This window comes from Phyllobates terribilis, unplaced genomic scaffold (genome assembly GCF_046119375.1).
Source record: "Phyllobates terribilis strain yellow unplaced genomic scaffold, ASM4611937v1 Scaffold_11__3_contigs__length_659146591, whole genome shotgun sequence".
Classification (NCBI taxonomy): domain Eukaryota; kingdom Metazoa; phylum Chordata; class Amphibia; order Anura; family Dendrobatidae; genus Phyllobates; species Phyllobates terribilis.
The window spans coordinates 92,055,818-92,083,226 of NW_027362771.1; the positions used below are offsets into that span (position 1 = coordinate 92,055,818).

The following is a 27,409-nucleotide window of genomic DNA, read 5'->3' on the forward strand; positions in this document are numbered from 1 at the left end:
AGAGCTCAAACCCTCCTCTGCTATTGACATCAGCACAAAATCTGTGTTCCAGGAGCTTAATGGCATGGATTTACATGGCCAAGCAGTTGGATGCAAGCCTTCAATCACCAAGCACAATGCCAAGCATGGGAAGGCATAGTGTAAAGCACGTTTCCACTTCAGCAGTGGAAAACATGTTCTATGGTGAGATAAATCACACTTTGCTGGCAGATTATGGCGGATTTAATATACATGTACAGACATCCTGAGACTGCAGAATAAAAAGGAAGGATAAATGAGATTCACTGTTAGAATGGCACAGTTACTATGACTGGTGTGGCCCCTAAGGCTAGTGACCAGCTTCAGCATGCACATGTGTAAGCACCAGGTTTTCCCACAGATTACAGCTGATTCCCGGGTGCCCTACAACGGGATACGTCCAGTATTTTTAAGAAACCCATATAACATGTTGGGGGGGTTGTTCAAAGCTGGCAATCTCTTTGATGAGAGCTTTTGCATACAAAATATGCATCTGACTCCAAGAAAAAGAAACAAAGCAATCTAAAAGTTACCTTGAAACACATCTGCTGACAGCATGAGAAACATAATTATGAACACACCAAATAATCCTTCACAGAAACAATTAGTCTTTCCACTAACAGACTTCTTAGAATCTCCACAAAAAAATATGTAAAGTATTTAAGTTTTTTTCCTCATTGGAAATACATTTTTATTATTTGATTATCTACAAAAATAAAACGCTATTCTGGAAAGCAGTGTAAAGCCCCCCAATACACATTAGAATAACGCCAGCCCAACCAGTCCATGTCAACGAGTTTGGCCAAAAGTCTAATGTGCATGGGGGCCCCTAAGAGATGATTGTGGAATTGTTGAGAGAGATAAGGATCTGGCATGTTTCAGACTGACAATCCTTTTATTCTCTAAGAAACAAGCTGCTGCCAGCTCATAGAGAACACAGGAGCACTCAGCAGAGCGTGCACTCTTGGGTACAGGAGACTCAGGTGAGATAGCTGCCATCATTTGGCCAAGTACCATGTAAAATTTATCTGGCACAGTATTCCTTAAAGGGGAACGAAAGTTGATTTTAATCAATAGATCTTGGAATAATAATAACTTGCACAATTGGATGTGTTTAAATAAAATGTCCCTGTGCTGAGATAATCTTATAAATGTGCCCCTGCTGTGTACTGTGTAATGGCTGTGTCTGACCATGCAGGAACATGATCTGATCATACCACAGCTCCTGGGCAGGGGAGGAAGCAAAAGACAATACAGATATTACAGCAGGGGATCACATCTTATTCTTTATGTGAGTTAAAACATTTCACTGTCTGTTTTTAAACAATGTTTTACTTCAAAGAAAGAATCATCTGGGATCCCCTGCTGTAATGTCTGTATACTATTTTGCTTCCTCCCCTGCCCAGGAGATGTGGTATGATCAGACCATGTTCCTGCACGGTCAGACACAGCCATTACACAGTACACAGCAGAGGCACATATATAAGATTATCTCAGCACAAGGACATTTTATTTAAACACATCCAATTGTGGAAATTATTATCATTCCAAGATCTATTGATTAAAATCAACTTTTGTTCTTGGGAAAACCCCTTTAAGGTGATTTCTCCATAATAGAAAATGATCTCCTTTTAACAAGACAGGTTATATACCTCTGATTACTGTAACTCCCATTGCTAAGACCCTACTAATCACTAGAATTGTGGGCAAGAGCTTCCCATTTCACATCACTGTACCCCGCGCAGCATGGAAGAGATTGAATGAAGCAGAAGTCCAGCATGTGCAATGGCGCTACATTTCCATCAGCCCATAGACTTTGCACAGAGTACCACTGCCCATGCTCCAAACTCTTACTCACGAGGGGTGAGGGGTAGAGGGAATTTTGGGAAGTGGAATGGGAGGCCTGAGACCCAAATTTTAGTTATCACTGTGGATTCCAGTGGTCTAGTCCCAAACAGTCCGATGTTTATCACCTACTGTGCTGATAGGTGATGAATGCCTAATGTGAAAAACCTCTTTAACTGTATCAATACCCAAAGGCATTGAGGTTATTGGGAAAATAGGATTCTTGTTGTCTAATGCAGTGTTCCCCAACTCCAGTCGTCAAGGCCCCCCAACAGGCCATGTTTTCAGGATTTCCTTACTATTGCACGGGTGATGGAATTATTGCCTGTGCTGATGTAATTATCACCTGAGCAATACTAAGGAAATCCTGAAAACATGGCCTGTTGGGGGGCCTTGACGACTGGAGTTGGGGAACCCTGGGCTAATGGATGCAGAGAACCCTCCGCTCTCCAGGGTCCCTACAATATTGGACACTGGGCATTTCATGCCACAGTTGGGGGGTGTATGGTACTGTGAATCATTTTTATTTTGTTACTCTTTAGTAAACCTAGTGAGTTATCTGCAGAATTAACATAATCCTTTTTGTTAAACTTACACCAAACATTGGGACAGAAATGAGTTTACCTGCTATTGATAAAAAAAAATAGAAAATCATTTCAAGATATCATTAAGCTGAATCAAATCATGTGTTATTTCTGGGCTAACAAATATGTAAAGAAGCTATTCGTCCTGGAACAAGAGAATACTTCTGTTTATGTGACATTTTCCAAGTTTGTGTCATCTCCTTTGTAATTCTACATAGAAATCATTTTATACACATAATTCGCACATCTTAGATGTGTCCCATCACTAGGCACTTAACTGTGATATTTGTGGGAACTTGTCTGTTTTGGATACTACAGAGGACGGTAAAGGGAACAGTTCAGACTCAGACCCCCATCTTCATTTCTCATACAAACTGAGAACTAAGAAAATTCCCACACTATTCAGAAGACGCAAGCAGGAAGTCCCATTAACCTCTTGCATGCCACACGGGATGCATGGAAAGGAACTGGTTAATAGATGCAAGACCCTTTCAGTTTGGTTCATTAGTGTTCCCAGACAACTTGCTGGCACAGAGTTGGTCTCATTCTCTCTCCTCTGTTTCTCTCTGTTTATGTCCCTCCCCCCACCGTTCTGTTTCACCCCCCTTCTCTTTCAACCCTAATGATTCCCACATGGTTCTTGGTATCTCAGCCAAGCCTCCTAGCATTGTCTGAAAACTCCAAATTTAGAAGAAATATGAAAATTGTCAAACAGTCAGTCCTTAGTGGGTAAAACTGAAAACCTCCTAAACTGTCACAGGTCAAGGCAAGAAAAGGAGGGGGCTTCACGTGATTACACCCCCAACCAATGGCATCCCACAATGACCTGACAGATGTGCCTTATAACAGCCTGGCCTCTCTTCTCTCCAGCTCATATAAGGTAAAAGAAAAAAGGTTTTTCCCCCAGATGGTTAGAATCTAGTCCAGGAAAGCCCTCATCTCATACACAGACTTGGTTGTGCAACCCCGGGGAATCAAAACCTCAAGAATGCCTTGGAGAAGGTAAGTCGTGAGTTTCAGAACTTGCGCTAGAAGGACAATCCTTAATTATATTTTCGCAATGTATTTCCTGACTTGCTTTTTTCTTACAGTGTTTAAGGCAACATTAGAAAATGTAAATTACGCTTTAGTAATGTACATCATGTTATAAAATGGTTTCTAAATGTGCAAACTATATATAACTCTGAAGAAATCTGTAAGTATACCATATACATCAATAGTCCCAGAAAGTAACTACCGAAAAGTATTATGTAGGGTTCAGTAAAGTGTATGGTGAAAGTTATGCCTCTTTTTGGTATATGCTGCCATTCAAACATTTGTCCCTGAGTAAAGACTTTAGGGGCCACCACTGAAGGCGTGTGGTATATGGTTACTAGTCCTACAGAAAATGCTGTGGATGTGCAGTGTAGAAAGTTCTCCATCCGCACAGGTTTTACTAAGTATGGAAGCTTGTACAAATAATCCCAGAGCAGTTCTGCAGTGATGGACCTTGATATGCCAGTTCAGAGGTCAACATTTACATGGAAGTAAAATACAAGTTGCAAAAGTTTGGCCGACATCTAATTACTCCGTCTGATATTAGACGGTGGAGACTTATTCCAGGCAACCTGAGGATGCGCCAAACTTATGACAGCAAGAACATGCTGTCTACTGGATTTGGGGAATTTTGCTACACATTAGACATTTTTTCATACTTATAACAACTCTTAGTGTGCCCACCCAGGAACATTTATTTGCAGGTAACTGACACATTTTTTGACTTCCCTAATCTACATACCATTTATAGACACTTTTAAAAAGTGTCTAGTGAGACTCACACAATCTGTTCTTTTTGACTCAAATCAATAATGAATTTGTCTAAATTGATTTCCACCAAAAAGGTGAAACTTTTTAGAAACTCTTTTGGGTGTATAATGTATCATTTAGACTTGTTTCACTGTGAAATCATAATCAACTATAACCTAGTCTCATAGTCATTTAAAACCTAGTCTCGTATTCATCTCTCATAGACATATATTACCTACTATCATAATCACTTCTTATAGTCATCTATTACCTTGTAACCTTTTCTCATAATCATCTCTATTGGTCATCTTTTATCCAGTCTTATAGTTGTTATCTCTGATAGTCATCTCTAACCATGTCTCTAGTCATTTGTCATGGTCATATGAAAATATTCTCATAGTTGTCTCTTGTAGTTATCTCCAACATTGTCTCACAGTCATCAATCATGGTCAGATATAACCTAGTCTCATAGATATCTCTGACAGCCATGTATAACCTTGACTCACTGACATCTATTACCTTGTCTCATAGTTAATTTATACAGTCGCGTATACCCTTGTCTCATAGTCATCTCTCATGGTCATGTATAACTCAGTCTCGTAGTTTTCTCTTATGGTCATTTATAACCTAGTTTCATAGCAATTTCTCAAAGTCTTCTATATTCTAATCTCATAGTCAATTCTAATAATAATTTTTCATAGCCACCTTGTTTTGCAGCCTTGTCTCATGGTCATCTTTAACGTAGTCTCACAGTCATCTCGCAATGTCATCTATAATCTAATTTCATAGTCATCTATCATCTAGTCTTATAGTCAACTCCCATGGTCATCAACTGCCTAGTCTCTTAGTCAATATTTATAGTAATCAATAACCTAGTTTCGTTTTATGTCTCAGACATCTATTACCTAGTCTCATAGTCATCACTCATGGTAATCTATAACTTTGTCTCATAATCATCTCTTATAGCCATCTATCACCTAGTCTCATAGTCATAGTCATTATTCATAGTCATCCATACCTTAGTCTCATAATCATCTCTCATAGTGATCTCTCTAATTTATCTACAAACTAGTCTCATAGTCAACTCTGATAGTTATTTATATCCTTGTATCAGTAATTTGTTATCATCATATATATAATCATCTTTCATAGTTATCTATTAACTAGTCTCATAGTCATCTCTCATAGTCATCCCTTACCTAGTCTCCTTGTCATCTCTCATGGTCATCTATAACTTAGTTTCATAGTCATATCTATAAGTAATCTACAACCTAGTCTCATAATAAATTCTTATAGTCATCTATAATTATCTCTCATAGTTATCTATCACCTAGTCTCATAGTCATCTCTCATGGTCGTCAATCACCTATTCTCATAGTCATCTATATTCTAATCTCATAGTCAATTCTTATAGTCATATCTAACCTATCCTCATAATAACCTCTAATTAACTATAACTTAGTCTATTGGTCATCTATAACCTAGTAGCTAAAGGCAAACCAATGTACTGCATTTTGTCATCTAAAATGTAAAAATCAATTTCCATTGCTTTTTTACAATATTCTTACAGGACGCTGCCTGTGAGTAGTTGTCTATTTTCCTTTGCTTCCCAAGCATTGTCTAGACTCTAGCCCACAGCTGCAGTTGTCTGCACACCATGGAGTGGTTGTGTTTATATCAGCAGTCTTTACAGTATGTTGAGAAGTCCAATATATCTTCATAGCGCACAGTCACAATATAGAACCCAAAGATACAATTTAATCTTTAAAAAGAAAGTACTCTCAAGCTACCCGGCAGAGAGGTTTGTGTATGGTTGGCATTGAAATATGCTATGTAGACATCAAGCTTTAGCATTCACCAGTAATATCTCAAAATACTGGTATATGTTACATTGGTAGCAATTGTCTTAAAGGGGTTCTCAAAGGTATCAAAAATAAAATGCATTCAAGCGATCATTACACTTGCTGCTGTGTCACGGAATATTTTCTTAGCAATCCAACCAGAAAAAATAACATATGGGTCTGAAGCTACAGGTGTTGTGTTTGAATGCAGGGAATCCATCCATAGTCCATACACAAGAACTGAGCACTGAATTGCTAACGAAGAAATATTAGACATCTCTTGAATGAATCCATTCTGTATAGAGATCTGCAGAATATATTGGTGCTCTACTGATATAGCTGCACTGCAGGTCTCTTGCCATAGAGGTATGGCTTTGCCATGCCCAGCAAAGGAAGACCTCGGTGCTGCCAATCATGATCAGATTTCCTCGACAGTAATTTATGCAGAATTACACAATGCCATTTATATCAGACCTGATAATAGGTCTCAATGTATTTCCTTAAATGAGCGGGACTTTCTCTAGGTTATGTGTGACCTGCCAAACCTTGCAGCAACTTCCTGTCAGGAGTGGGACATATTCTTGGCAGCAAAAGCCCCAAGCAGCTGCTCCAGATGTGACCACTTTAACCGCTGGAAAAACCCTGAGGCTGTCACCATCATGCTTAGACTGGCGAAGCTTAGAGACTTCCCCAACACTGTATAATATTAATCCTCTGAATAGCAGACGGCGTGCGGGTGTTCGGCACAGTTTAATAAAAGAAGGGTTGATTCTTTAAACTTTCTGTAAATTATGATATAGGTTATATACTATCTATTGATCTTTATCTATCTATCTATCCATATATCTATCATCCATATATCTATCCATCCAGCTATCCATCTATCTAGCTATCCATATATCTATCCATCTATCTAGCTATCCATATATCTATCTATCCATCCATCTATCCATATACCTATCTATCTATCTATCTATCTATCTATCTATCTATCTATCTATCTATCTATACATCTATCTATCTATCTATCTATACATCTATCTATCTATCCATCCATATCTATCTATCTATCTATCCATCCATCTATCTATCTATCCATCCATATCTATCTATCCATACAGAAAATTAGAAAAAACAGGCAGCACTCCAAAAATTAAAGTGAAAAAAACGTGGCTTTACTGATCCATTAGAAGCAACATTTCGACTCAAGAAGAAGAAATTTTGGCTTGGGAAAGGCCGAGAAATCTGCCGAAACGTTGCTGGTAATGGATCAGTAAAGCCACGTTTTTTTCACTTTAATTTTTGGAGTGCTGCCTGTTTTTTCAAATTTTTTATTTGTGGAGGGTTTGGACATCACCTTAACAGGCCTTACTGCACCTGGCTTCTTTTGGTAGTGCTGCCAAATTTTCTTTAATCTATCCATCTATCCATCTATCTATCTATCTATCATCTATCTATATATCTATCATCTATCTATCCATCTATCTTATCTATCCATATATCTATCCATCTATCTATCTATCCATATATATATAAATATATATATATATGTATATATATATATATATATATCTATCTAGTATCCATATATCTATCTATTATCTATTCATCTATCTATCTATCTATCTATCTATCTATATATCTATCTATCTATATATCTATCATATATCTATGTGGTAGAACGATATTTGGTTTCTTATTATAATCTTATGTTTTATGTTTTACTGATCCTTTTAATTAATTCCATACACTACTAGTTAAACCTGGACCATTTTTGGAACAAACTTGTCACATTTTCTTAGAACTCTGATGTTACTCTATAATTCCTTTTGGGAATGTATGAATGAATTGACAATGCTTGTTACCATTGCCCTTGTCAATGTGTGATATATATTATTACTTTGACACAATCCAATTATTGCTGATGGCGGCACACTCTATAGAGTTACACTTGCTACCGACATCAGAATGATGTCAGTTTGAGGCTAAATACCCTGTCTGACAAGTGATCCTGACAAGTGACTTTGACCAGTGATTCTGACAAGTGATTTTGATAAGTGACTTTACAACAATAAAAAAATGCTCACTGATGGGACTTGAACACAAACCTCGACGTCTAGAAGCCAGTGCACTAACCACTGAGCTATAAACTCAGATGACAAAAGTGTTCTATTTGGTTATATGATTTTCAGTGCAAACCTTGTCTGAAACTGATTGGGACTTTCAGAAATACCTCCCCCAAGTCAAATTCAAATGATGTGTGATTTTGATGTGTGAGTCTGATGTGTGACTTTCTTCAAACATCAGAATCAGAATCACAATGACTTTTAGTCACTGTGAGTATTTTCATAGTTGATCTCATGAGACAAGAAAAGTTTCCAGTCAGTATCACTTGATTGGACAGCTCAATGGTAAGGCATCAGCCTCTGAAACTACAGTGTCTTGGTTCAAATCCCATTGGGAATGATATATATATATTTTGTAATTATGCCTATTTAGCATACAAACTACAGGGGTGTTTTACTTTTAATATCTGACATTCTGATTATCATCATGATGTGTTACTAAGAAAATAGGTTCCAGAACTATAATTTCATAATAGATACAGGAATTTAGTGAAACAGACATGTTAGGATAGCTCAAAGGACTTTCTTAAAGGGAACTTGTCTCCATGAAAATTCAACCCAACCTGCAGGCATCATGTTATAGAGCAGGAGGAGCTGAGTAGATTAATATATAGTTTTGATGAGAAAAGATTCAGTATAACCTGTGCTTTAATCATTTAATCCTCTGCTCTTTGTGGGATTTTCGGTCCAGTGGGTGGTCCTATCAGTGAATACAGAGATATCTGTCAGTCACTGACAGGACCACCCACTGGACCAAAAATCCCAGAAACACCAGAGGTTTAAAGGGTTAAAACACAGATTATACTGAATCTTTTCTAATAAAGCAATGTATCAATCTGCTCAGCTCCCCCTTCTCTATAACATGGTTTCTGCAGATTGGATTGCATTTTTGTTGCGACAGGTTCCCTTTAAAAACTGTATGGCTATGAGCACACTAGATGTGCTGCTGATCTCGCCACTATTGATCTGTTCAGAGGCGGACACAGACAGATGAGGGCCCCTGTGGCAGAACAATTATGGGTCCTTTGCAGTCCAATAGCTCATCATAATGCACAATCCCACCTGCTTTGGAAGTATCAGTGGGTCCCCTTACCTCCTGGGCCTATGTGCGGCTGCATAGGTTGCACCAATGTTATGTCCGTTCCTGACTTTGTCATGTTTTTTTTATAATTCTTTATTTATAAGACTCAGACAAAGAAACAGCACAACCACTACAATACGTATCATAACATCGGTATTTACCAATAAAATATAAATCAAACCGTTCGGAAACGAAACTGAGGATGGGAGATCATATATCATGAAAAGTAGTGTAGCTGGATCCCAGCCCGAATCTTAAAAGATTTTGTCAAGAGGAAAGGAACAAAGATAAGCAGAAGAAAGAGGCAAGAAGGGGTGAAGTAAGAGAAGAAAAGAAAGAGAGAGGGGGAAAAAAGGGACAAGGGAACCACACATAAGAGCAGAACACAAGCGTAAGAGGCCTGAAAGGACTACATAGTCAACGATCACAGAATGTGTAATCATATCGATATTTCAAGAAAATATTACAGCAGATCTAGATACTCAGTAGTCTGTTGAAATTTGTATATCGAAAAACGAGGGTCGGGGTTTTTTACAGAGCGGAATACAGGTGCGAGCGGCCATTACCAGGAATTTTAGTGGGGACCATTTGTAGGAGGCAATTGGAATATCGCAGTGATGTAGCAAGAGCAAGGCTGGGCCCATCTCTCCAGAGAATCCTATGACTTTGTTTATAATATTTTTCATTCCTTACCAAAATGGGCAAAGTGTTTTAGAAGCCCAAAAGGTATGTAAGTATGAACCTTCTACCTCACCACATCTCCAACATAAAGGATAAGATGAAGGGAAAAGAGCATGCAGACGAGATGGAACTGTATACCAACAGGACAAAATAAAGGGACTATTGAGGGGTTAATCTGCACTGCTGGTGGATTCCCACAGGAATGGGCCAGGACACACGAGGGATAAATATATGCGGTTTTATTATCTACGCGTTTCGAAGTCATCAGACTTCTTCCTCAGGATACAACCACAATAGAAATGCAATGACAGACAGCTTTAAAAGGAATTGACATTCAAATAAAGGCGCCAAAGAGGCACATGATATGTCAAAGTTCATCTCTAATCCGTTACAATAAAAAACAGTTATAACACCCAACAAGAAAAATAAATTGTATATGTATATCCATATATGATAGGAGATGTGATAAAAAAGATGTACTATATTCATATGCATAGAATGTGAGTTGTCGCATTTCAATAAAATGTGAAATTTCCTTTAAAATATAAAAATATATATATAGTAACTTGCTAGTTATTGTAACGGATTAGAGGTGAACTTTGACATATCATGTGCCTCTTCGGCGCCTTTATTTGAATGCCAACCCTTTTTTAAGCTGTCTGTCATTGCATTTCTATTGTGGTTGTATCCTGAGGAAGAAGTCTGATGACTTCGAAACGCGTAGATAATAAAACCACATATATTTATCCCTATCAACATTCCCTTTCATTTTTCTTGGTCTATATGACCTGTGGATCTGCAGCAGCTGATTATATCTAAGCCTATAATTGTTGCATGCACACAACTTTACAAGTTGAGTAAGCACCCCCAATTTACTTGCCATTTATCATCGGATAAAGCCCTCTTGAGCTTTTTTGCTCCCCAACTCCAGTTTACATTCATTCATACCAACAGGAGAGTAGCTAATAACCCGCTCCCTGAAATCTAGAACTAATCGAAGCTGTATGTGTGAGTGAGCGAATTCGAGATCTTTGTTCAGAACTAGGGTTAAAATTTAAATCCTCCACCCATTGTACGATGAATGGAGGAGGGGTTGGTCTGGAGGGGATCAGACGATCATATTTTAAGAGCATTAGGAGGACAACATGCAGCCAGTGAATTTTTTTTTCTGCTGAGGCAATGGCCTGTATGATAAGGATGCTCATTGGACGGCTTTTCTTGAAGTAAAGTAGTGTATCAGGTATTTGTTATGTTCTTAAAAGTAGGGAAGGACTTGTGAAAATGAGAATTGAAATCTAGTTGTTGTGAAGAGCAACTCAACCACTTTATTTTGAACCAATTTTCATAAATCTACACCCTTGTGTCTGTTACAGTTTCATCCCTAACTGCTGGATTCTGCAATTTTCTAAATGAAAGGTAAAATTTATACAGTTTTTCCTTCAAACACTTTATTAACAAAAAAATATCTTAATAACTATGTCGGGTTTCAGATCGCTGTAATGCAGCAGTTTCATAGTTACGATACTGACAACTTCTACAATTACTTTGGTATAAATGTAGTGTAAAAGCTAAAAAATAACTGTTGAAACACAATAGGTAATTTTTTCTTTGCTACTGCATACATTTTACATAATCAGGTATTGTTTACTTAAAGGGGCACTGAATAGATTATTTGTAAACCTTCAGTTTTGACAAGAAACAATAGCGTAGTCCTCCATGCCCATATCTATATTAATTCAAAGAGTGTAATGTTGGCATAGGTTTAAGCAATATATGCTGGCTGACATAACTTTTTTTCTGCTATGATAAAAGATGTCATCAGTTAATGCGAACCTGACAGCTGATACATGCTACCCGATCTATGGTCAGCATGTATGACACGCTGGCTGTATGATCTCAGACAGGTATGTTTAACTCTGAAACGCTGCTGTGTTTCAAAATTAAAAATACTTTAAGAGCCACACGGGAGACTAGTCGGCAGGCGGGTTCACAGCAGCTTCTCACCGCCCACTGCCAATGATTGACAGGTCTCTCCCTCTCCCTACATGTACATCCAGGGAGAGACCTGTCACTCACTGCCATTGGATGAGGAGAAGCTGCCAGGGACCCGCTTGTCCAACTTTTCTCCAGTGCCGCTTAGTCCCCAACGGCTTTTAAAGTATGTTTTTTTTTCAGAACACCACAGCACGTAAGAGTCAAGCATACCTGGTTGAGATCATACAGCTAGTGTCAGAGACATGCTTCCCGTTGATTGTGCAACATGTATCAGCTGTCAGGTTCCCTTTAAGCTATTCAGATGGTTATTGCAAAGCCTGAATTCCCTTTAGGTATAGGCTCAGTTATTACATCAGTGATTCCCTAAATGACTGTTGTTCTATGACAGTATATATTAAAAACGTGAGACAGATCTAGGGGTCAAATATATATGGAGAGAATAAATCTAAAATAATGTTTCTCCTATGAATTGCACTTCTGCTTGTCTGTAGGTTGCTATTTTCAGAAGTTGCAGAGTAGGTCTTATTGCGCGTCGATAAGGCCAAGTCTAAGGAGTGTCAAAGATGACATGTAAGCCATAGTAAATTCTTTACACAATTTCATATGCATATGATGTTCCCACAAAATTCATGCTTTGGGGTCTGTGGTTTGGATTACTCCCTCACTTCCTGGTGCTCTCATCCATGACCCTCTAGTCCACAACATGCCAAATCGTCCTTTCTCACATGCTCCCTGACCTCTATGTCTTTTCAGTTGTTTTTATCCCATCAAGAATGTGACTTGTAAACAGAACAGTTAAGTGTCCATGTCACACGCTCCCCGTTTCCTTTACAAACTAATTAACCCAATGTTAGCCATGGTCAATGGGCATGCATGCTCTTTTCCCACTGTGCAGTTACGGTGCATGCATCATTAACTGTAATTACCTGTATCTGCATCAGTAAACTGCCAGACAGGGAAAGTAGGCTACCTATGATGCGGTTTGTTTTATCAGAAACCTTAAAAAGAGATGCCACGTCTAGGCGGTACAAGACATGGGATAGTCATGTACAGCAGTTTTTATTCTCAAAGTGACTGTTTATTTCAGAGTTCATGATTTAGTATTCTAAAAAGACTATATTCTGCATATTAAATTGTATTTATATAGTGCCATCATCATCTGTGGAACTGCACAATGGGATACAAAACAGAAGTGTCTAACATGATAGAATGGACACAGCTGGAAAATGCCCTTTAATATAAACATGCTGTGTATATTAAAGGCACTGAGCTGCCTGCATTTAATGTCAGCATGCAGGTGATGTCAGGTGGTGGAAGTGGCACTGTAAAAAATATCATATGCTTGTCCAAAAAAGTGAGTTTTTAGATAGGTTTTGAAGGCATAAGAAATTATGTCTCTCACAGTGCCATTGCTTAACATGGAGCACATTCTTCACTTCCTAAATGAAGTTTCCACATTATCCATTTTTTGCCAATCCATTAAGATTGTACATTTCTGTGGACAGGGTTCTCTTTTGTGAGAGCTTCAAAACAGCAAAATATTCAAGGGGTTTTATATTTTCATGAAATTGGACCTAAAACAGCATTTACTCATTCTGACCGGGTTCAGCACTGGCTCCTTGCCCCTGCTTGGGTCTTGGTGCTTTGGCTGCAGTGGTGACGTCACGTCGACAAGAGCATCTCCACTTTAGCCAATCACTGAACTCATCACCTTGTTTCGTTTAACGCCACACTGCTGCTGAGCTCAGTGATGGGCCGCAACAGTGATGTGAGCTGACGACGCGACGTTGTGACTGCAGCCACAAAACCAAGAGCTGTGGTGCCGGACGTGGGGCGGATGAGTTCCTGTTCTGCTTGTTATTTTAGGTATTGTAGAGTGTTTGAGGTCCACTTTCCTAAAGGTAGAAAACCCCTTTAAATACTACACATTAAAAATGTATGAAATGAGGAATTTATCTTTTGCCAAACGCCACTTCATGTATCAGTCTCACTGCCTTATGCTGTAGGCATCAGCCTATCTTCTAACTATAATGGTGTTATAGAAATCTGGGGTCAGATATATATAGTGATACATCCTGTGTATTTTTCAGTTTTCTATTAGCAGTAAATATAATGTTTCATGATCCACATGGTTATATAAGATTTTCCATTGTTTTTTTAAATATTACAGTAACTTGATAGCAATCAAAAGTGGAATGTAATGGCAACCTTTGTGGGATATTGCATTCTAGTTGTACTAATTGCGCATTCCTATGAAACCATGTATCTTTGGATTCTCCCATCATTACAGGTCTAAAGGTAATTGAAAGTCCAACAGCAATAAGTTGTATCACTGTTCAGGAATCATGAGCAGCGGGTTCCCTCTACTTTACTATACAGTAGCCAAACAAAATGTTCTAAAATCTAACTTTTAATAAAACACATTAAAATACATTCATTACCAGCAAGGCATGTACTAGCATCATTAGGCAATTACGGTAGGTAAAGCTAGGTTCACATCTGCATTGAAGTCTCCTTTATGAGACTCTTTCCTTTTTAATGGTGGAAATAGGGCAGTATTCTTCGCTATTATTTCCAGTAAGATGGCAGACACCATGACAGAAACCCGATGGACTTCATATAATTCAGTGGGATGTTTTGAGCATTGTTTGTGTCCGTCATGTTAAGAAACATCAATGCAGAATTTCTGTTCCAAATATGTAACAGAATTCCTAACACAGATGTGAACCCAGCCTGGCAATACAACATTCAGAACACATTTTAGTAGTCTGTTCTGTTCATTTCCAAGGCATCAGGATGCTGGTCTATCAGGAGGTGCGTGGTTGGCAGTTGTCCCTCTGACCTGACTTTGATATGAATGGAGCAGTGTGGTTACCATTAAAGAGGTTGTCCACTACTTTGTAACCTTCTCCTATCTGCCCTAAGAGCTGCAGACAAGTATATTTGTACCTGTCTTCCATTACATTACATCCTCCTAGGTTGGCATCTCACTGATGGTCATGTGTTTCAAATTGTCTCTATACAGTTTTCTTCCGAAGACTCTCCATCCGATCCGCCCCTCTCCTAAACTCTGGATTTGGAAGGATCGTCACATACACCCTAAGGAGTAGAGTATGTGACTGGTTAGTGACCATCTGTCTGAATCCAGAGCCCGGACGGTGAGCGGATTGGACAAAAAGTCACCGGAAGAAAACAATGTAGAAACATTGGATCACGTAACCACAAGCGAAATGCCGGCTTAGAAGTATGTAATGTAATGAAAGATAATTACAAGTATGCTTGTCTGTAGATGTTAGGAATTATGGGGGCAGGTTATAAAGTAGTGGACAGACTCTTAATTTTTCTATTAGAATAGCTATGGTCAAAAAACATTTTGGACTTCTTGACAGTCAAAAGTGACCAAAGTATTCCCTCTTCATAGGCAAGCATAAGGATGGCTAAACCAAGTCACCAATGTGATGACCCCACAAACAGTTCACCATATCTCAGCTTCAAGACACCTGTAAAGCATGGGATGGGAATGCGTTATATTAGGGTTAACGGCTGACACAATCAAAAATTTGGGTTTTTAGTGGAGTTATGGTTTAAAGCAGTGTTTCCCAAACTCCAGTCCTCATAGCCCCCAACTCGTAATGTTTTCAGGATTTTCTTAGTATTGCACAGATGATGGGATTATTATTAAGGCATCTGAAACTATCACAGGTTCTCTCACCTGAATCCTGAAAACACGATGTTTTGGGGGTCGTGAGTACGGGGTTTGGGAAACACTGGTTTAAAGGTCTAGTTGAGCTGGATTAGCACATTACACGCCAACGGTGCTGATCAATGAAGATTTACAAAGACAAATGAATAAAACTATAGATAATGTACATTATCTCCAGCAATAAATGATATGTAATCTCTAGATGATATATGTTGTCCAGATGACATACAGTCAGTAGCTGTAGGTAAGGCTAATATCTTATACCTGCATCCCATTTTTATTCTGTCCCCCAAAAAGACACACATAAAAATAGTAAAAAAAAAAAAAATGAAATAGCACGTGCCACCAGTAGACTGGCTTAGAACCGCGGGGGGATTTGGAGTGTATAAAGTACCAAGAAACTACCTCTGACCATAAAAGGAAGAGATATTTTTCTTCAGTCTGGATCATGGAAAAAGCAAAAGTTATTTTTAGTTAGAGGTCTGGCGGCATCAGAGGAGCTGCATAGTGTGATAATGATCTAGAGTGAGTGCATGACACTTTAATACACTCATATACATCAAGAAAGTAAGCTTATGTCATCAGTGGATCACAGGACCTCTAGAATGGAAGCTCTCACTGGAAAATATTTCATTATTGTCCTATTTAATGAAATGATTTATCACTTACGTTTAAAAGGAGCCAATCGATGTGGAAAATGGGCAAAAATGAACTTGTGATGCAAGGTATTAAAAGTCCATCAAGACCAAATATAGCTCTAAACAGATGTCAGTCTAACATATATATTACAATTTTATTGGAGAAGTCTAGTCTACTCCTAACTAGTCCAGATCAACATCAAGTAAGTAGGGTTTGCCCCAATATTCCAGAATAGCCCCTATCCAATGTCACCAGCGATAATACACGTGGCCCCATGCTATGGCATGTTTCTTCCTCAATTATAATAAAATTTTGTATTCTACCTGTGTTTAGTTTATTAAATTTCAATTTGACTACTTTGGATATGTTTTTAATCGTTGTACAACCAAATGCTCATTTTAGGGTTGACAGTTTTATGTAGACCGATATGATGATTTTTCTAACCCCAAAAATGTACCTGCTCCTTTGTCGTAAAATGTAACATAAAATAAACCTAGAACTGACGGTTTACTTGTGTCAGTCATGAAAGTCACAAGACTTCCGCAAATTCCACGTGACAGAACGCATTGAATTTACAAATCTGATCCATGTAATCTGGAGAGACTTGAGGCATGTTGCAAGGAATTGTCAGAAATGCTATAGTGATGTGATATCAACCAGGATTTAATGTCTATGTTAATGTGGTAGCTGAATCTAATGATGAGCCATTTCCCCAGAGGGAGAACACACAGGAACCAGCTGTTGCCCATATGCTTTGATATTTTTCCCAAAATTGTTAAGAGTTTGTAAAAATAAAGACACATGAGAATCAACCTTTTCTTGCCCCCTACTTTAGCCATTAAAAGCAATGATCCAGGGGTCAAACCTACAGGAAAACACTCATCATCCCTAGAGACAAGATTTGGACAACCTCCAGATTTCAGAGGGAACCTAATTTAATGTCAACAAGGCAATAATGCCAAATTCGGTCAATCCTACAAATACCACTCACAAAATGGTTTGGCCAATTTCAGGACAAAGATGATGCATATAGAGTTGTCTAATTAATAGCTATCTCAGACCTACTAGAGTGCTTCCAAATCTTGGAGCAGATGTGATGAGAGAGATGGAGAGAAGCCAGTTATCCTGCAAAGAATGTACTCTTGATTCCTTCCAGATCCAGAGAAGGCTGAATCTTTAGATCACGACTCAGCCAGGAATCGTTTAGCAGGGATAATGCACATCTGTAATTACATTCCTATTACAAGGAAAATACAATATTTTTATCACAGTACTTACGCTATTAAAATATCTTCTAAATATGACCCATTGGCCTTCAACAGACTATAATCCTGCTACATATTGGCTTTTTAGGAGACTGTGCATAGACAGTCAATGTCAGGCTCTGTTCACAAATGTATTGGTGTCTATGTTATTGTGTGACATGACTTTAGAAGAACATAGACAAAATTCTGGTAATGTCTTTTTTTAATTTTAGTATCATGTTTCAACTGCTTCAGTTTGGCTCTTTTTGTCAGGTTTCAAATGTTTCTGAAATGAAAGAATAGTGTAGTTGGGGCCAGTATTAATACCAAAAGGAATTGTGAAGGTGTCGGGTCCCACTACCCCTGGGTGGAGCACTCAGCCCAGAATTCAATTGATGATATTATCCACCATAAATCTGTGGCAGATGTGCAGACTACATGTACGTAGAGGGCTCAGGTGTCGAGAATGTCCCATACAGGGTGGGTGCCATCAATGTCATACAGCTGGCATCTGCCTCTAACAGCAGCAATTGGAGATAACTCTGATTGCATCAGTTTAACTACGTAGGTGCCACCTTGAATTGTGACTGAAGCATTTAAGAAATTGGAAATGGGATACATCCCTTCCAATGTCCATCAGTCCCTCTAAAGTGATTACGAGCCCTACTGAGCAGGACATGGAAAATGTTTGTGTACCTATGAAGTTCACATTGTGGCTGAGCTTCGTAGGAGATAATAATATTAAAATATTTGGTATCTATCGCTGCATATATCTGTCCACACTAATGAAATATCTGAATATTTATCCGAAACGGTATGCACAATGTTGTGTTTTTTCCTGTGTTTTACCAAATGGAGTTAATGAAGCCTTAAGAAATGAACCAGTATTATTTGTACTAGTATTCATGTCTATAATTAACCCATATTTGTGTGATCTGCACAACGCAAAGAACACAACAGGTAGAAAAATATGGGCAGAGAAACAGATATAACATGATCATATTTGGTGTCCATATTTCGCACCATAGTTCATCTATTCGAGCAATACATAATACAACTATAGCTGTAGATAAGAGATTATAAGAAGTTCTAAAAGTGCAACAGTGGACTAGACCACAACTGCCTTCCTTCTCAACTGGCCAACGGATCACTGGTTAAATATTTTAGTTACATAGAGAATATATATATATTCTCTATTTAACTCAATGTGTACATATACTGTACATATATATACATGGAGAATATATCATTTCAGTTCATCGGTGTTAAAGATATAAGAATTATTACATCCTTATTGTATAGCATGAATTTGAGTAGTGAAGCGATTGTCCAAGCTTTTCATCATGAATGATACACATCTTCTACCATTGAGTGTACAGTAAAGACATTACATATCTGTTAATTAACTAGAGAGCAGATTAACTTGTCACCTAATAAACTGTAATAGGGCAGACAATAATTATATACAGCCATTTAGGATACAACTCCATCTTAATGACGTAATTTGGCATTGACTCATTTAAGCTTAAACAGAGATGCCCTTTGACTCAAGCTTATTATGGGTTGTTTAAGGACTTGATTGCCAAGGACTGCTCTAGATCAATGGCATCATTCACAATAAATCTTACCGCACTTCATAGGCTCTCTGAATAATCCACATCCTTTTCAAGCCATCTTATTACAAGAGACTAATTGTGCTTAGATTATGCAATTTATCCTCTTCTTTTGCAGGCATTATTCCAGATCGTATCCCCAGCGATGATGGAGGTGGAATAAAGCAGCATCCATGCTAGCTCAATTACAAGGATGAGACATGGCTTTGGCCCAGAAGTATAGCATTCCAATAGTGTGGCAAGGAGGAGGCCAGGTGAGGGGGTTGACGATGATGACAATTGGGGTTTCTAGCAATTGGCTTTTATGGTTTTGAATAATTTCCAAAGATTTTGTCCAAACCTCATTAACAGCTGGCGAGAGAGGAAATACCTTGCACAGTTGTATATAAAAGTAGCTGTCACATGGAGCAGCCGATATAACTCAAAGCTAGCGTAGCTGCCAAGTTTTTTCTATGTAGATACTGGTCTTTCAAAACTTCTCCAAATATTGTAACTCTACTGCTACTTATTATTGCTTCATCATTATTTAAAGGGAATGTGGAATCAGAAAATAACCTATTGTTGAAATCAGATTTGTTTGCTAAATGTATTTTGTCAATGTTTTTTTTTCCATATCACAATATGTATTAGAAATAGAAATCTTGCAATTTTCACACTGGCCACTAGGGATTTTTAGACTCTAACTTCCTGTTTCAGGAAATCCACATATACATTAACAGCAGTGAACAGATTCAAACCCTATTTTTATATTGAAGCATCTAATGTGCGTGTGCACAGGTCATTGTGAAGAGAAGGGAAGAAGGATCAGTTGTGATATCACTTATTGTGATTGGTGGATCCTGTGTTATCAGCTGAGTATAGAGATGTTACCTGTCATTGTAATCCTGCCTCTGATGATAAGGGAACTGCTGTAAACTTTTCCTGAAAGGACAAAAAATATAGCTAGATTCATCTAGACCAGTGTTGTTCATGCTGGTCCTGATGAGGGGGCGTATTGGAGTCGGACATTCCTGATTCATTGATAGGCTCACTGCAATGTATGTAACAGTCATGAATTAGATGAGATTTGGCGCCACAAGCCCTTTCCGCCCACACGAGCTCCACACAATTCTGAGGTAATTGCTTTGATTAATCCAGGGCCTGTGAGTCTAAACAGGCCCCAGTGGCTAGTGTGAAATCTGCAAAATTACTAATTTTGTTTTTTAATAAAAGAGATATGAATTAAAAAAAAAATGCAAAAAATGTTTATAAAATGCAAATGCAAATAACACAAAAACCTGATTTAAACAATACGTCATTCTTTGATCATACATTCCCTTTAATCCCTTCCCGACATGGCCAATTTCCAATTTTGTGTTTTTGATTTTTCCTCCCCTTCTTCCAAGAGCCATAACGTTTTTATTTTTCAGCCATATAGCCAAATGAGGGCTTGTTTCTTGCGGGACGAGTTGTACTTTTGAATGACATCATTCATTTTACCACATAGTGTACTGGAAAACAGGAAAAAAATTCCAAGTGTGATGATATTGCTAAAAAAAAACACAATGTGTCGCCATTTTCTCAGAGACTTGAAACTGCGATCGTCTGATCGCTTGTTCTATATACAGCAATACAATAATATTGGTGTATATACAGTGGGGAAAGTTTTCCCACCTACAAAGAATGGAGAGGTCTGTAATTGTTATCGTAGGTACACATCAACTGTGAGAGACAGAATCTTAAAAAAATCCAGAAAATCACATTGTATGATTTTTACATAATTAAATTGCATTTTATTGCATGAAATAAGTATTTGGTAATATAGAAAAACAGAACTTAATATTTGGTACAGAAACCTTTGTTTGCAGTTAGAGAGATCAGACATTTCCTGTAGTTCTTGACCAAGTTTGCACACACTGCATCAGGGATTTTGGCCCACTCCTCCATACAGATCTTCTCCAGATCTTTCAAGTTTCAGGGCTGTTGCTGGACAACATTGAGTTTTAGCTCCCTCCAAAGATTTTCTATTGGGTTCACATCTGGAGACTGGCTAGGCCACTCCAGGGCCTTGAAATGCTCCTTATGAAGCCACTTCTTAGTTGCCCTGGCTGTGTGTTTCAGGTCATTGTCATGCTGAAAGACCCAGCCATGACCCCTACGGTTGGGACGGTGTTCTTGGGGTTGTAATCATCCTTCTTCTTGCTCCAAACACGGCGAGTGGAGTTGATACCAAAAAGTTCTATTTTGGTCTTATCTTACTAGATGACCTTCTCAACTGCCTCTTCTGGATCATCCAGATGGTCATTGGTGAACTTCAAATGGGCCTGGACATGGGCTGGTGTCAGCAGGGGGACCTTGCGTGCCCTACATGATTTTAATCCATAACGGCGTAGTGTGTTACTAATGGTAATGTTTGAGTCTGTGGTCCCAGCTCTCTTCAGGTCATTTACCAGGTCCTCCCGTGTAGTTCTGGGCTGATTCCTGGACTTTCTCAGAAGTCAAGATCTTGCATGGAGCCCCCTACCAACAAAGATTGACAGTCATCTTGTGTTTCTTCCATTTTCTAATAATTACACCAACAGTTGTTGCCTTTTCAACAAGCTGTTTGCCTATTGTCCTGTAGCCCATCCCAGACTTGTGCAGGTCTACAATTTTGTCCCTAGTGTCCTTAGACAGATCTTTGGTCATGGCCATGTGGATAGGTTGGAGTGTAATTGATTGAGTGTGTGCACAGGTTTCTTTTATATACTGTAGATAATGAGTTCAAACAGGTGCAATTAATACAGGTAAGTGCAGACTAGGAGGGCTTCTTAAAGAAAAGCTAACAGGTCTGTGAGAGGCAGAATTATTGCTGGTTGGTAGGTGATCAACTACTTATTTCATGCAGTAAAATGCAATTGAATTTTTTTTAAATCATACAATGTGATTTTCTGTTTTTTATTTTTAGATTCTGACTGTCTCTAAAAGGTGAAGTGTACTTACGATAAAAATTACAGACCTTTCCATTCTTTGTAGGTGGGAAAACTTGCAATATCAGCAGTGTATCAAATACTTATATTCCCCACTGTAGTAAAAATCATGGTCTCCTTTGAAGCCCTGTCACAGGCTCAAGGGAGCTCTGTACTGACAGGCACATACGTCTTCAACATGCCCCTGGTCATGAAAACCCATTCCGTCAGTGGAGCGCCAATGGGCTCGTAGAATGATGTGTCCCCATACAGGCGCACTGTTAATGCCGCTGTCAGAGTTTGGCAGCAGTATTTAGCAGGTTAACAGTTGCGATTGAAGTTGCTCCACTTGGGGCTGTTAGGGAAGAGTCAGACAGCCGTATAATTCTGATCACAACGCAATGTTTGAACTGGCCTTCGACTGTCCCTGCCCGAGCGTGACGGCTGCATAGAAATGCATGCTGGAGAGCTGACGGCCAGTCCAAGCATTGCGTTGCGAGCCCCTTCCGAATTATACGACCATCTGGCTCTTCCGTTAGATGCAAGTTCTGGTTGTGGCACACAGCCATTACCTGCCTGTTACCACTTTGGGAGACTGCTCTATACACCCACTAGCGACTTGCGCTGTTCATGTATGGTGGCTGGCTGCAAGGGTTTAAAGCAATTTTCCTGGTCTGCTGTCTGTTTATTTTAAAGAAACTCACCACTATTTGCAATGGGCTGTGTCTGTCTGGTATTGCCACTCAGTCCCATTATCTTCTTCATTGAGCACTGTTTTTTATAAAGCACCACTCCAGCATTTTATTTTATTGCACTGCTGGAGTGGTGCTTTGAATGTAATTCCCCTGCCCCCGTCTCATACTCACCTGTCATCGCCTTGATCCATTTCCAGCGTCACTCCCGTCAGTCTCCAGTGAAAAGTGACCTGTCGGCAGCTCCAGTGTTTCATGGAGATCAATTTTCAATACATCTCTATGAGAGCTTCATTCTGGCTGTCATAGACTTGCACTGAGCTCTTGTGACGTAGCTTCTGGCTTCCAGACAGTCAGAAGTTATGGGCACAAGATGGCGTCGCAGGATCGGAGCAGCGTTGTTAAAAGGTGAAGCCACCGGATGGTGAGTATAAGAACAGAGGCAAAGGGCTTACAAGTGCTATCTGATGTTTTATCAGATAACACTTGGACCAATGTTATACTATGAGGCAGTGAAGATCTGCATTTTTTTTTAGGCCGATTTGCTGCGAGTGGCTCCACAAATCGGATCAGACTCACTCACTCAAGTCTATGGGTGTGTGTAAAGCATCGGACTGCACTCGGATGTCATCCAAATACAGTCTGATTTATGCGGACTCAGACAATGGAGAAGATGGAGAAAGGAAAGGGGTTGTCCACTACTTTGACATTGATGTCCTATCAATTGAATAGGAGGTGGATGTGCAGTACCCTGCGGCGGCCACTACAACTTGACCGCAGGTAAGGACTTCCAGCCAGCGTCCGCCGGCGGCACCGATAACAGCTGATCGGCGGGGGTGCTGCGTGCGGGACCCCGGCCTACATACCTTGGGCATCAATGTCAAAGTAGTGGACAAACCCTTTAAGTTCTCTGTCTTCTTCACACCTGTGCTGCGATTCTATCATTCAAGAGAAATGGGTCACAATAAGCTGACACTCGGCTCAAATTCAGACAGAATGTAATTTACGTAATCGATGCGATTCTCTCGGAAGAGAGAATCATTGCTCGTGTGACCCTAGCCTTAATGTGATTTCCGTTTTGCTTTCTTTAATTTTTGTTGTTTTTACAGCGGGTTTTTGAATTCCTTTTTAGAGCAGGAACGCTGCAATTCTGCACTTAAAAATGCAATTGTGGTTTTACATGAGTTGTTTTTTTCAGGTTCCCTATAGAAAAATGAGGAAAAATGCAACATGAAACGCACATAGCCAAAGGGTCTTTAAAGGAACAATGGTCGGTCATGAGTTTTCATGAAATCACATCCGATTTGTTTAATTTGTTAAACTTGTGGATTTTCCACTCACAAAAAATGCAGTGTTAAAAACGCAGCACTTATACTATGGGGTCGACTCATCACAGTTTTTACAACACAAAAGTGGGGGAAAAGCTTGAGAAGCTGCAAAATTTATGCGCAACACAAAGTTGTGAAAAATGTTGCGACATCTGCCGTTTTCACACCACTTTGGATCAGCTGAGCTGAAATTGGCGGAGCTTCGGTGGAGCTGGGGTTGGACGGGAATGTTGAATTCATCATATATGCTCATGGAGGCGCATATGGCTATCTTCTAATACTTGTCATCTTTTTTTCCCAGTGTCGAAATAAGATATGTGCATTTCTAATATTCATTAGGACAGAGTCCTCACAAGTCCACTTTTCTCAGCCACGGATCATCTATACTCCAGATTGTCCAGTGTCTCCCAGCCCAAGGTGCAGTGCTGCATCTCTGGTCAGTTGTGAGTCTGAGATGAAGCACTGTAGCTCGGGAAGGTGGAAATCTGCCGCCATGAAGAAGAGGATTGACTAATGACATCTTTGTCTAAAGAAAAAATTTACAATGGTGTAGGAAATCTGTTCAAGAAAAGTCTACATCTGGTGTGAATTACGCACTAACTGTATGCAATGGATTTCTTGTTATTCACATTTATTGCTCTTACTGGCCAGAAAGGAACTCATTCCTGTTTATAGGAGGCCTCCGTATGCCATTACTCTTTTTACAGTTGTTTATAGGTCATTCCTGCGGTAAACAGACACACATATTCCCGCCACAGCTGAAGTCTATGTTACTTCATTGTGATTGTTTCCTTCAGTAGATCTTCAGTTTTTGCCCCGGAACGGTGAAGCTGAGTCATCAGGAAGATGCATGGCCGCATAGACCTTTGTGACTTGGTCCTCACGGTCCAGTTTTCCCAGGAATCCCTTGGGTTCTGTAGTGGGGATTCCTGGAAATACTGTTCTTGGGGTCTAGGGTTTGCAGCTAGGAACATCAACATCTTCATCTGGGTTTTACGAAAGGAGGTGCTTTTATACACAGGATTATGAATGTTAAATGTACAGTATTCATTCCAATGTCCTGCTTAGACTAAACTACATATATTTTTGTACAGTAGCAATATATAAGCTTCAGTAAACAATAGCTGAAGTTGCTGCTGTTTTGGGGTGGTGGGGTGCTGTCTAAATAATTTTTCCAAAACCAAATAAAAAAATCACAATGGATTGTTGTATGTGACGTCAACTATTTCATTCATGTAATTTCTTTCTTTCCAAGTTGTACTATAAACTGTAATTTTCTTAAAGCCCCATGGAAAAAAAAGGTACTCTGATTCTTCAATAAAATATCTGGAATTATTAGAACACAAATTCTGTTATTCTTTCTGTCTGATGAAACATAAACTCCAATTATAAGACTAATAAAACAAAAATGTTGCCCTCAAGAAAAGAACAGAATCTACAGTACTTACAGTATATGACATACGATCTCTCCTGACAAGTCAGTTTTGTAACTACATAACTTTTCCATAAAATAATAATTCTGGAGTTTTTTTCAATAACAGATAATATGTACGCTGCTCCTGAGGGGCAGACACAGACATTAGAGGGCCCCTGTGCAAGATCAGTATATAGGCCATTTGAGTTCCAATGTGGTGTCTGTAACAGAAGCTTTACCTCTTGGGCACCTGTGCAGCTGCACCAATCGTATGTCTGCCCCTGCGGCTCCAAACCACGGCTATCTGCAAAAACTAATATCGGCAAGCACCTCCAAGTAAAATTAATTAAATCTACAGATGCAAGTTGCTGTTACTGCATTGCTTTGGCATCCAATAAAATATGACACCCTTAGCACACTAACTTTGAATTTTGAATGTATAAAGTCTGAACTGCACTACTGTTCTATAGACTATACTTACAAAATTGAGGTATGTAGCGCAGTTTGATCAAATTGTGTGAGCCCATCTGCAAGACACAAAGCGCCACCTGTGCATGGCAGTCTACACTAAACAGACTTACCTCTCCATGATCTAGACATACAGATTTGTAAGGCAGGAAGGATCCAGCGCTAACTAAAAACAACCAGGACAGATGGGAGGAGTGCTAAGCCAATATGAAAGCAGTCACTAGGCCTCAAATGTACACTGGAAAAAAAAAAAAAAGAAATTGCCATGCAATTCCTAGAAAAGTGAAATAAATGTATATGTGCAGATTTGTGTGACTGCATGGCTATAGCTTACAAACATATATAACCGCACTTAGAGTGCCAGTGAACTCTGGATATATGCATTTTGAACCACATTACTGCTTTTCGCTATACTTGAGGAACTTAGCGTATAGTTTGATCAAATTGTGTGAGCCCATCCCAGCGACAAGGTGACCCCTGTAGACTTTAAAATAACAGATCTACATCTCCAGGGTCTAGGCATACAAATTTAGATTGTAGGCAGAATCCAGCTCTAATTAAAAGCAACCTTTGACAGATGGGAGTACTGTTCAGCCAAATATTGAGGCCGTCACTAAGTACAAGGGTACACTGCAAAAAGTGAAATTAACATGCGCCTTCTAGAAAAATTAAATAAATGTTTACGCGCAAGTTGTTGAGACTGCGTTACACTAGCACCACTAAGAAAACTATAGCCATCAGTGTGCTCAGAGTTCTGCGCTAAGTGTTTGCATGTTATAGCAATGCATTCTCAGCAATCTGCTCTTAAACATTTTTTTATTTTGCTCGGTAGGGCTTGTCAATTTTTTTCTGTAATGTATATTTGGGGGAAAGTGTCTATGCCATATTGGCTGAACTCTCCTCCCATATTTCCAAAGCTGTTTTCAAGTAGGGCTGCATCATAACTGCCCTTTAAACTTGTACAACTAGGTCCTGGAAAAGAAAGCCCTATAGCACAGATTAATAGACACTGACAGATGGGCTCTCACAATTTGATCTTTGAGCTAAGTACCTAAATTTTATAATTATTGTGCATATAGCAGTAATGCAGTTCAAACTTTATATGTACAATGTTCACATATACTGTACTGTAGCCTGCTTAAAGTGCGGTTGTATTTAATCGTATGCTACCACATCAGTGCTTTCACCTGTGCCTTCAGCATTTATGACCTACCCATAATCATGAATGCTCGACCTAGTAAGGTGTGCACCTATATTTAATAGGGACAGAACAACAAGCCAGTGATAAAAAAAATCTGCAGCCTATACCCCATCAGAGAAAAAAAGATCAGATTTGTTCTTTGTCCCTGACTACGAACCCCAAGTTATAATTGCAGCCAGGGGTGGATTAAGAGTAGCAAGGGCCCCGGGCAGTTTAGAAGGCGC

General features: G+C 39.1%; 1 long non-coding RNA gene across 1 annotated transcript; it reads left to right on the forward strand.

Moving 5' to 3' along the window:
- Positions 1-3,315: 3,315 nt before the first annotated feature.
- On the forward strand, positions 3,316-25,590 carry LOC141165002 (uncharacterized). The gene is made up of 3 exons (XR_012251024.1): positions 3,316-3,449; positions 19,274-19,409; positions 24,404-25,590. It is a non-coding gene; the product is annotated as an uncharacterized lncRNA (long non-coding RNA).
- The last annotated feature ends 1,819 nt before the right edge of the window (positions 25,591-27,409 follow it).